Source organism: Gossypium hirsutum, chromosome A08 (genome assembly GCF_007990345.1).
Source record: "Gossypium hirsutum isolate 1008001.06 chromosome A08, Gossypium_hirsutum_v2.1, whole genome shotgun sequence".
NCBI lineage: Eukaryota > Viridiplantae > Streptophyta > Magnoliopsida > Malvales > Malvaceae > Gossypium > Gossypium hirsutum.
Genome location: NC_053431.1, coordinates 45,855,085 through 45,865,730, shown reverse-complemented (window position 1 = coordinate 45,865,730; position 10,646 = coordinate 45,855,085).

The following is a 10,646-nucleotide window of genomic DNA, read 5'->3' as shown; positions in this document are numbered from 1 at the left end:
GTCAAATTTATGGAGTTGATTTAATAAAAGAAACCGAAGAAAAGGTGAAAGTGATTCGAGATTGTTTAAAAGCTGCTTCAAATAGACAGAAATCTTATGCGGATTTGAAACGAAAAGAAATGGAGTTTCAAGTTGGTGATAAGGTATTTTTGAAAGTGTCTCCATGGAAGAAAGTCCTTAGATTTGGACGAAAGGGCAAGTTAAGTCCGCGTTTTATTGGACCGTATGAAATAATTGAAAAAGTTGGACCGGTAGCATATCGGCTAGCGTTACCACCCGAATTAGAGAAGATTCATGATGTGTTTCACGTATCTATGTTACGCCGTATCGTTCGGATCCTTCACATATAATTTCACCGACAAAAGTTAAACTACGACCGGATATGACTTATGAAGAAGAACCGATTAAGATTTTAGCTCGAGAAGTCAAACAACTAAGAAATAAAAGTGTTGCACTTGTGAAAGTGTTGTGGCAAAAGCATGGGGAAGAAGAGACTACATGGGAACCTGAAGAAACTATGAGAAACCAATATCCACACCTGTTTACTGGTAAGATTTTCGAGGACGAAAATCCTTAAAAGGGGGGGAGAGTTGTAATATCCTGAATTAGGGCTTAATCGGAATAGTGGTTTCATGACCACAAATCTAATATAGAAATAATTATTTTATAATTATTTTGATGATTATGATATGATTGCATGATTGTGTGAAAATTTCGTGATGAAATTCTATGCATAAAGTGCTTAAATTGAAAGTAGGGACTAAATCGAATAAGCTGCAAAACTTGCATTCTAGAAGTTTTTAGTATGAAATTGTTTTGGAATATTAATGAGGAGGTCTTAAATAGCAATTTGACCAAGTTTAAGTTCATGGACAAAATTAAGACATGGAAGGAATTTTTGGAAAGTTTAGTAGTAAGGGTATTTTGGTCATTTAGTTATTAAAATGAATTAAAAACAAAATTAAAAGCCAATTTTTGTCCATCTTCTTCATTAGGCCGAAATTTCAAGGGTTCTCCATAGCTAGGGTTTGTTTCAAGCTTCCAAGCTCCATAATCAAGAGAAACGAGATTCAAGTCGCGATCGAGGAAAAGAAAAGATTGTGGACTAAATTGCAAAATCTTTATATTTTGGTACCAAGGTAAGTTCATGTGTAAATGTAGTAACATAATTGTCATTTTAAGCAATTTAATGTTGTTTTATATGATATGATGCTGATTATTATCATGAAATATTATGCTTTGTGGTTATTGTTGAATAATATGTAATTATGTGAATTACTGGATGAGTATGAACTATCACGGAGTATCGGTTTCGATATTCCGTGGAAGACGGCAAAGATGTGAGATCAAGGAAAAAAAGCCTGTTTGAACCTTAGGAATAGATTAGGATACAAGTGACATGTCACTAGGATGGTTGAGCATCCGAACTCGTTGAGTTGAGTCCGAGTTCACTTATGGATGCAAATGTCCAAACTCGTTGAGTTGAGTCCGAGTTCGTGAAATGTAACTAGGCATCCTAACTCGTTGAGTTGAGTCCTAGTTCACTTATGGATGCGAACGCTCGAGCTCGTTGAGTTGAGTCCGAGTTCACTTAGGGGCGGGTTACATGATTTCTTGATTACATATGAGGCACTTATGTGCAAATTATCCGTGTATCCGAGTTGTATTCCGATGTGTTCAACGGGTGAAATTTCTAGTGAAATGGAAGAACACTTAAGATGCAAGTGACGTTTTGGTAAGTGTTGTGAAATGGACACTTTGGACAGGTATGTTCTTAACCCTCGGGTTGAAATTAGATACAACAACGATAAGGTGGTAAGATGATGAATGATGTTTAGAAATGTGATATATGTTTTGGTGATACCATGCTAAAGTTGTTTGGTATGTTTGTATTGTTATGTTACTTGTTATTTACATATGAACTTACTAAGCATTTATGCTTACTCCCTCCTCTTTATTTACTGTAGTTTTGAACAAGCCAGCTCGGGAATCGGGACGGGTCGGAGGTTCGATCACACTATCCAAAGGACTTTCATCTGGGTAAATGGCTTGTAAAACTTAAGTATGGCATGTATAGCAATATACTTATTTTGTGTAAATAATTTTATGATATGGCCATGTTTGGTTGAGAAAATGTTTGATATTGATAAGTCATGGTGATGGCTAATTTAGATCATGTTTGATATTATGGAAGTTTAATAGGTTATCTAGCTCATAAAAATTCATGGAAAGATGAAACTTGCCTTAAAACAGAATATTGCTGCAGCAATGACATGAATTTGAAAAATCACTAAAAATAGTATAAATGGAACTAAATAATGAGTAAGTTATGAAATTGAAGCTTAATGAGTCTATTTTCATTTGGATTGAACAAAACAGGCATATAAATTATATTTTATGAGATATTTAAACTTTTGTGAAACAGGGCCAGAGTGATTTTTGGATCCCCTGTTTTGAATTTAAGAATTCATAATAAATTTTAAAACAATAATTAGAAGTTGTTCTTTATATGTACAGATTCCTTATTGAGTCTAGTTTTAAGAAAAATAAATCTCGTAGTCATTGAAATTTTGTATAGAGAGATATCTGATTCGTAATACACAGATGTCAGAGCAGTCGAACTTTAAAACAGGGGAAACTTTAACTAATAAACTGTACTAATTGGCCCAACCAAAAATTCTAGAAAAAAGATTAGTAAATATATATATGAGTCTAGATTTAGGTAAAATTTACGGATCTTGATTTCGAGTTTCGTAATTCGAGATATGATTTTTCTTGTAACTGTGACGCGGGTAGTTAGAAAGTTGTGAATGTAGAAACAAATGATTTGAAGTTCTTAATTTGATAAATTATGTTCGGTAACCCCTCAAGCTCGACTCCGGCGACGGTTTCAGGCGTGGGGGCGTTACACGAGGTCAAACACGGGCTGGGACACGGCCATGTGATCCCATCTCGAATGTTCACACGACCTGTGACATGGGCATGTCTGTTGGTCGTGTGAGACACATGAGCATGTGTCCCCTGTTTTTGATAAAATTTTCTAAGTGTTCTTAAAGTTTCCAAAGTTATCGGTTTAGTCCGGAACCACTCCCAATGTATGTTTAGGGCCTCATAAGCTCGTATTAGGAACAATATGATTGTTTGTGATTGAAATGTATATGAATTGTTTAAATTGTATATGAAATGTATGTTTAATGTATGATAAGTTCGGTAATGTTCTGTAACCCTATTTTGGCATTGAATACGAGTGAGGGGTGTTACAATGGCCAAATTGTAAAGATCACACTAGCCACCTGTGTGACTGAATGACCCTACTGTTCTTTAAAAATCCTTATTTACTCTCTTTTACAAAAAACCATAGTTTACACTTGTTATTTTGGAAAATGTTCATTAATTAAGTCACCCATCATTAATTAAGCAAAGAAAAGAAGAGAACTGAAGGGATAAAAATGATTTGGGTTGAAATTTGATTTTATTTTAACCATAGTATCTGGAATGTGTAATTTTGGGTAGAAATGTGATAACTTTGTTGTTTAATGGTATGAATGATCAATAATTTCTTTATGAAATGATGGATTATATTTGTAAAATTTAGAGTAATTAAATTTAATTGGTCTCTAAATAAATATCGATTTCAAGGAAAAAAACTTAAAAGGAATGTAAATTGAGTCTTTTGTTGCTTTTTTTTGAGTCATTCAGCGACCAGCATTCTATTGAAAAACATGGTTTTGCTTTAAGATATGCAGAATATTTCGAGATAGAAAGAACTTGATGATATTTGTCATAACAGTGTCATTTGCGATGTTTATATTAGCATAGAATGAAAAATGACAAGTTTCTGCTCATTTTATAGCTCTCTAGTGGAATTTTGAGCGCGTGCATTGCTTGAGCTTCTATAAGAAAGGCCAAAGAGGTGAAATTTGATTCATTTTCTTACACTAGTGTCTTCATGAGAAGCAAAATATTGCTTATCTCTATGTTTAAGAGAAAACCAAGTTCTATAAATTAGCATTAGAATGTTTAGGTATCATTTGCAGTTGTGCTATTTAGTTCATAACTGACCACTGGAATTAGTGCCTCCTGAAATCTTTAACGTGCAAATCTTATATGAATTCATAGAAAACCAAAATACTCATTTTTACATAGCTCATAATTAAACTCAATAGTAATTTTGAAGTTTCACAGCTCCACGATCACTTCAGAAGTTTTATGGGTTGCTATTATTCCAAATGTGCTAATTGCTCCTTCCATTGGTAAGACTTTCTAATTTCCAAAATAATATCTTGGGTATATTTTTAGTTCCTTTTACTTTTTCCTTTTGAGTTCCTTGGTCCACTAATTATTTTTCCCCTTGAATTTTCATTATGGAAGGTTTTATGCTGAATTTGTAACAGCTCGATTTTGGGTCTAGTTAAAACAATGGTTTCGGGATCACGAATCTGATGTAGAAAGATTTATTTTTATTATTTTTTATGCTCTACGATTTATGGAAGTGTTTCGTGAAAATTTCGTTTGAAAAATTTAACGATTGGGTACTTAATTTAGTAAAAATGACTAAATTTGGATAGGTGCAAAATGTGTGTTCTAGAAGCTAGAGGTGTCTAATTGCTATGAAATTTTAAATTGAAGGTCCTTAGGTGGTAATTAGACCATTTGTTAAGTTAGTGGACAAAAATGGACATGAAGTAAGAAAATTTTTATGTTTTACGTTAGGGGTATTTTGGTCATTTGGTTAATAAATGAATTAATAATCAAAATAAAGCCAAAATTTTTGTCCATCTTCTTCCTCATTTTTGAAACTTGCAAAGGAGATATAGCTAGGGTTTTTCAAGCCTCCATCTTGATTGTAAGTTTGTTCTAGCCCCGTTTTTAATGATTTCCATGTTTTTGAGATTCTTGTAACTTAATCTAGCTTTTCCAAGGACTATTTTGAAGTATTGTCAAAATTCTATCCATGATAGATATTTGTGTATTTTGATGTCTAATGGTATAAAATGCATGTTTGGTGTTAGATAAACAACTTTTACTAAGTGATTTTCAGTAAAAATGTCAAAAAGGACCTACTTGTAAAAGTTATAAAATAAGTAGTAAAAGTGTGATTAAGTGGAAAATGTGGGCTAGTATAAGCATGAAAATGGTTCGGCTAGGCTTGGGTTTTGAAGAAATTTAATACATTTCAATTTACAAGCCTAGGGACTAAATTGTAAAAATGTGAAACCTTAGGGGTAAAAATTTAATTTTTCCATAATATGATTTTTGGGCTAAATTGAATAATGTGAGTATTAAATAAGTTAAATTTGTTATTATAGATCAAGAAAAATGAGGTTTGGACCTAGATTGAGGGAAAAATAAAGTGTTTGACGATTAGGTCCAATTCTACTATTTTTATACCGAGGTAAGTTCGAATGTAAATAATGCATTGGTATATTTATGTTTTAAGTGCTTTAATATTGTATGAATTTTGAATGACTCTTTGGATGTATTCGACAAAGTTTTGATAAGTGAGAAATCCCGGTTGAACCTTAGGAATAGAATAGGATACGAGTGACATGTCACTAGAAACCCATATGTATATGCGATTACATCCTACCAGTGGCTGGCATGTGTTGCGGATACCTGACAACTTGTGTGAGCAGCACTATGTAGCTACGTCTTGATTGACACCTTGTGTAAGCAAGCCCGTGAATAGCTCGAAAACGAGCCCACATGTATTATGGAGATATGAGGTAGCTTCGGCTACATATATGGCACTTTTGTGTAAGATTTTCGAGTATCCATTAATATTCCGAGTGTTCAACGGGAATCTCAAAATTGTGAAAGGATATGGTTATGTTGCGAGTTGGTACAGGTATGTACGTAAAACTCACAAGTAATGAGCTCGATATGTGATAAACTCTTGGTAGGATTATGATTGAGTAAGTTATGATTATGAGATTTTGATAATGTTCATGCTAATGTTCATGCTAATATTCATCATGTTAATTGTATGTTAAATGTGTGGTTATGATGCTTATTATTTGCATAGGAACTTACTAAGCTATATAGCTTACTCCCCTTCCTTTCCCCTGTCTTATAGTGTCACCAAGCTAGCTCGAAGTTCGGAGATCGTCGGAGATCTACTCACACTATCAACAATTATTTTGGTACCCATGAATTCAACATCTTGAGTTATGGCATGTATAGGGGACTTGGTTATTTTGTTATGTGTCATAATTGTTTTGGCCAAATGTGTTGGCTTATATTGGTTAGCAATTTATTTTGTATAAGGCCATTGGAAATGGGATAATATTGGTTATAAGTATATTTATAAAATGATGTCTTTCATGAATGATGTGTTGAATGTCTTGGTTGTGGATGTTAGTAATGTATATGTTTGGATTTGAGCTATGTTATGTTGTGTAGGTATGTGCATTAAAGGGTGGCAAAATGGCTTGGTAAATAGCCTTATTTTTGTCCACACGGGTAGCCGTGTGTGACACACGATTTGCCCCATGGGCATGTGTTCCGGCCGTGTGTCCCCTGCACCCTAATTTTTGCAAAACAAAATGCTCAATATGGAGTACACGACAGAGATACGGGCGTGTCACGGGCGTGTGTTCCGGGCGTGTGAAGTCTGCACCTATTAATGAAAAATCATAAATTCTAAATCGACCACACTGCCTAGTACACGGGCGTGTGACTTACCCGTGTGCCTTCAATTTGTTCTTGGGTGACAAACAGAGAGTTACATGGGTTTGGGACACAGGCGTGTACGACCATACAGCCTAACCACACGGGCATGTCCCATATCCACGCAGGTATGTGACCCCTATTTAGTGAAAAAATTTCTAAGTTTTGTAAAATTTTATAAAGTTCTTGGTTTAGTCTCAAACCACTTCCAAAGTATGTTTTAGGCCTCATAGGCTCTATTAGGGACTTATAATTAAATGCAAAAAGTTTTAATTTGGACGCAAATGTATAACCCAAAATTGTATGTTTGTTCGTGTGATAAGTCCGGCAATACCTTGTACCCTGTTCCGGTGTTGAATACCGGTAAGAAGTGTTACAGTATTATTTTGTGTTCATATTTCACTTTCCTTGATATAATATATTTACATTAAGCAAATTCAACGTTTGTTTCTATGTCATTGATTTTGTTTTTATTCTTAGTTTTATTCTAAAACTTGTATAAATCAATATGACATATGTCCTAAATTTCTTCTTGATTTACTGTCTAATATTTTAATTTAGATAATTATTATGCTCAATACTTCCAGTTGCATGTATGTATCATATTTAAATTATTGCATCCAGTTGGTATTTATCTTGTTGCCTTGAAGATTGTTGTCTTCACTTTTATCAGGTCATGGAGGACAGGTATGTATGCATGTATGCATGTATGTATGTATGTATGTATGTATGTATGTATGTATGTATGTATGTATACATGTATGTATGTATACATGTATGCATGCATGGATGTATGTATGCATGTATGCATGTATATGCATGCATGGATGTATGCATGCATGGATGTATGCATGCATGTATGTATGTATGTATGCATGTATGGATGTATGCATGCATGCATGCATGTATGTATGTATGCATGCATGCATGTATGTATGTGTATGCATGTATGTATGTGTATGCATGTATGTATGTATATATGTATGTATGTATGTATGTATGCATGTATGCATGTATGCATGTATGCATGTATGCATGTATATGCATGTATGCATGTATATGTATGTATGTATGCATGTATGCATGTATGCATGTATGCATGTATGCATGTATGGATGTATATGTATGTATGTATGTATGCATGTATGTATGTATGCATGTATGCATGTATGTATGTATGTATATATGTATACATGTATATGCATGTATGTATGTATGTATGTATGTATGTATGCATGTATGTATGTATGCATGTATATGCATGTATGTATGCATGTATGCATGTATGCATGTATGCATGTATGCATGTATATGCATGTATGCATGTATATGCATGTATGCATGCATGTATGTATGCATGTATGCATGCATGTATGCATGCATGTATGTATGTATGTGTATGTATGTATGTATGTATGTATGTATGTATGTATGTATGTATGTAGGTATGTATGTATGTATGTATGCATGTATGTTTAGATATGAAAAAAGCTTGTTCCATTCTCTTACCACCAATGGTATAATTTAAGTATGTATCTGTTGAGTTGGACCTTGCCAATCAGGTATTGCAGCACCAAGGATTTTTGTTGTTAATTTAGGGATATATATGGTGTGAGAGGGTCGAAAAGGGTTTTTTGCTGTTAATTTAGAAGATTGTTTTGAATGTTATTTTGCTTCTCTTTTTGCTAAAGCGTTAAAGTTTAAACATCATTTACTAATTAGTTGAGTTAAGTTGGTTTATGTGTTTTGTTTTTGGCTTGTGGATATCAGTCCATTAGACTTAACTAATCATTGAGAAGCTTAATTTTAGTATTAGAATTTTCTTTTTCTTATTTATCCAATACATATTTTCTTACATCCCTGTCCAACATATTTATATAACTAGTTGCAAATTGCTCATGGTTGTAATTTTTAATCTTTTATGCATCTTTTCAATGTTGAATTAATTGCCCTCTGTTAAAAGTTATGTGAATCCCTTTTGCTTTTAGAACTTTTGACTGAGTCTGTTACATACATTTCAAACAGGCTTCTTTTGCAAATCCTCAAGACTCTACTGCTAGAGCCAACAGTGGATCACAGGCGTCTAATACTCCACAATTGGGATCCAAAACTGTTTCCAGAGGTTTAAATTCATCACTGAAGCTTCTAATGAGCAATTGTTCTTTTTTTATTCTTTAACAGTTTTCATAGTGGCATGTGCATTTGAGTGTTTGGGGTTGGAGTAATGAATGGATTGGAGTAACAAAGATAAAGATGGGGTTTGATCTTTAAGAAGTGAGAGCCATGAAACTGAGAATAGGGTTTTTATGTTCTAATGGACCTGTTTTTTACTTGTTTGTGATCTATTATTTTAAGAAATTTTTCATTTGTTAGAAGGAATAAAGAGAAGCCAAATCTTGGGCCTTTTAGGGTTATATCATTTGGTATAATTGTTTAATCATTTCCTTTAGAGCAATCAGTAATGCAAAGCTTTCTTATTAACATCATCTTTTCCAATTCTATAATGTAGATGAACAAACATTTTTGTTTCTTTTAGTGGAAAAAAGAAAAATAAAAAGATGTTTTTCTTTTCGATGCTTTGTGACTTTTTCCTTTTTTTTAATCAAAATTTCGTGTTTAATACAATTAACTAATTTTAGATTATAACACAAGTAAAAAGTTTTATATAAAAATTATGTAAATAACAAATGAAACTTTTGTAAATCATAAAATTGAGATAACTTGATATGCAATGGATTCAAATAATAGTGTACTATTTTAAAATGTAGTAAATAAAATATTTTAAATATTTTAATATAATTACATATAAAAATAAAAAATCTTTTAATATAATTTAATATAAAAATAATTATATTAAGAATGTTATTAAATTATATTTAATAATAATCTTATTAAAATTTAATAACAATAACCATATCTAAAAAACAATTCCGCTAAGGGTATTATGGTCATTTTAGTTTTTCCTTATGCTATTACATATCTATTCCATTTAACCAAACACAATAATACTATTACAATTCTATTCTATTACATTCAACCAAACAATTGAATTACTTATTACAACTCTATTCCACTATAGCCCTATTCCATTCCGCTGAACCAAATGTGCCCTTAATGTGATGAGTATGCATGCATGAAAACCCCGAAATAGAATAAAACTCGAACCACAGTCCAAATAACTTTACAATCCAAAAGAAAAACCAAATGAATTTAAATAAAACTTATGTAGAATAATTATATAGTATAAAGTCCGTCATATTCCATGTGTCGTGTTCGGTCCTAGTCTTGAGCATTACTTGAGATGTTTGAAACTATGGGGTGAGCTAACTAACTCAATGTGAGTCTAAACAATAAGAACATTCAATTATCCATAAAAATATCAATCAATAAATTAATACAACATGTCACATAGCATAAAACACTATCTTTCGAGTGTGTCATGAACATAATGCATTACAAAAAGAATCTTACCCAACCATCTACTACACACCACGAGTTCTCTAGAACCCATTTTCCAAAATCCAAACATTGCAAGCTAAGTTCGATGTGGTTAAACCACCATTATACGTAATGCAGTTAAACTACCATTCAAAATGCCATATAATCGTCATTCTCCTCATTACTCCCAGTGCAGTGCACTGACAACATATATTTGGACTTAATAATCTGCTATTACTCCACAGAACTCCTCCGTCATCCACAATATAACACCCCATGCACATGCGATATGTCATACAAAATACAACAAAGAACATGTTTCCATTACATTTACATTTCAATAGGATGCTTTACACTCCCTCATTATATCATTCAATTTCATTCAGTAGTAACACTTATCTAGCATTCGATTTCACCATCAATATGATGACATTCTAACAAGCCTTAGTTTCATAACCATTTCATAAGCAATCTTTCCAATGCATGTATAACGGACTTTCATTCAATACATTTCATGGCACATCACTCAAGCATACAAT